Raw genomic sequence first — 2,337 nt, 5'->3', positions numbered from 1 at the left:
TATGTACATTTCTTTCAACATTCTTGTGAAGAAGTTTGTGTGTATCAAATCTATACAGAGACAAACTGAGATAGGATGAAACTGAATGGAATGAGAGATGAATTAGAGGAGTTGTTGACTGAAAACCAGGCCTTAGTCATTGCTCTCAATATTGAGAACACGAGCTTCCAAATACTTTTTTTGTGGGGTGGCGGGGAACAGAGTCTCGCTCTGTCACCCAGGCTGGAGTGCAGTGGCGCGATCTCTGCTCACTGCAACCTCCGCTTTGCAGGTTCAAGCGATTCTCCTGCCTCAGTCTCCCGAGTCGCTGGGAATACAGGCGCCTGCTACCACACTCAGCTAATTTTTGTATTTTTAGTAGAGATGGGGTTTCACCATATTGTCAAGGTTGGTCTCGAACCCCTAACCTTGTGATCCACCCACCTCAGCATCCCAAAGTGCTGGGATTACAGGCATGAACCCCCAGCCCAGCCTCCAAATACTTTTTGTAGACAATTCTTTTGTAAATTAAAAATACTTGCTAGGTAGTAAGATAACATTAAAATTATTAGTAAAATATGTTTGTAAAATAATGTGAAAAACTAGTTTTTCAATGTTACTGTATTTCATTTGCTAAGTGCTTTGAGGAAGAAGTGGGAAGATCTTTTTCAAATAACTTTTCCGAAATAACAAAAGCTATAAATGTGCTTTTGTCATAGTGCTCATTTAAAAAAGTATAGATAGTTCAACAACACAAAAAGAAAAATTTAAATCACACATTACTACAAATTGTCTAACATTTTTTACTCTTCAGTAGATTGCAAGCCTTTTCCCATGTAATTTGATTTGTGTTGTTGTTTTTAAACATATGGTGCAGCTGGGCGTGGTGGCTCACACCCGTAATCCCAGCACTTTGCGAGGCTCAGGGGAGAGGATCACAAGGTCAAGAGATCGAGACCATCCTGATCAACATGGTGAAACCCCATCTCTACTAAAAATATAAAAAATTAGCCAGGCATCCTTGTGCACACCTGTAGCAACCAGCTACTCTGGAGGCTGAGGCAGGAGAATCGCTTGAACCCGGGAGACAGAGGTTGCAGTGAGCTCAGATCGCACCACTGCACTCCAGCCTGGCGACAGAGATAGACTCCATTTCAAAAAACATAAATAAATGTGTGTGTATATATATACATGTATATACATATATATGGTGGATATATTGCATAATACAGAGAAACCATAAATTATGTAACCACTTCCCTAATGTTGGCCTTTTGTATTATTTTCTGTTTTTATTATTATACATAGTAAAGCCTTTGCGTGTATCCATCATTATTATGATAAATTCCTAAATTAGAATTGCAGGATTAAAAAACACACTCATTTTCAGTTTTTCCTATAATATTGCCAAATTTTCAAGTTTGATGTTTTGCAGTAGGATCAGACTGTTTATGGCTAGAACTATGTTTAAGCTTATGCTTCTTCATAAATCTTCTTTCATGATCATGTAATTTTTACTTGTTCCAAAAGCACATATTTTTGCCTGGAAAAAGAGTAAATCAATTTTTGTAAATGAATGCCAGACTTCACATACACACACACACACACAAGTAGCTTTGTAATGAATTGTTTTTACCAGCTCTTCTTAATACTCTTTTTATCTAAAAATTGATGTTTTTAGGTTTTAGCAGTTTGTGTTATGAAAGACAGAAATTTCTTTTCCTATAGGGTGGATAAGGTATTTTTCATTTTTGGCTTGCTTTCCCTGAGTCTGTCAGTCAGAAGAAAATACCGACTTTGAATTAGTGTCAGTATTAGATGGGGTCTTGCTATGTTGCTCAGGCCGGTTTTGAACTTCTGAGCTCAAGCCATGCTCCAGACTGGTCTCCTAAAGTGCTGGGATTACAGGCCACTACACATGCCTCATTGTGTTTTTAATATGTATTTACTTAGTGGCTAATGATATTGACCATCTTTTCAGGTGCTTATTTGGTATCTTTTAAAAACAAAAAAATACGGAACACTTTAAGAATTTGCATGTCATCACTGTGCAGGGAGCATGCTAATCTTCTCTGTATTGATTCAATTTTGGTCTATGTGCTGCTGAGACAAGCAAACTAGTACCTTTATATATCCTCTGTTCATCACTTTTGGCTATTTTCTTTTTCTGTTTTTGAGACAGAGTCTCCCCATCTCTACTAAAAAAAATACAAAAATTAGCCGGGCATGGTGGCACATGCCTATAGTCTCATCTACTTGGGAGGCTGAGGCGGGAGAATTGCTTGAACCCAGGAAGCAGAGGTTGCAGTGAGCTGAGATCGCACCACTGTACTCCAGCCTGAGCGACAGAGTGAGACT

At 38.4% G+C, this 2,337-nt stretch overlaps 1 non-coding gene across 1 annotated transcript; it reads right to left on the bottom strand.

The window, feature by feature from the left end:
• Positions 1–1,988: 1,988 nt before the first annotated feature.
• On the bottom strand, positions 1,989–2,095 carry LOC112616934. Its single transcript, XR_003117824.1, has one exon. It is a non-coding gene; the product is annotated as a U6 spliceosomal RNA (small nuclear RNA).
• Positions 2,096–2,337: the final 242 nt, after the last annotated feature.

This window comes from Theropithecus gelada, unplaced genomic scaffold (assembly GCF_003255815.1).
Source record: "Theropithecus gelada isolate Dixy unplaced genomic scaffold, Tgel_1.0 HiC_scaffold_1431, whole genome shotgun sequence".
NCBI lineage: Eukaryota > Metazoa > Chordata > Mammalia > Primates > Cercopithecidae > Theropithecus > Theropithecus gelada.
Note: the sequence above shows the minus strand (reverse complement) of the source record. Positions and strands in the feature narration are given on the sequence as shown.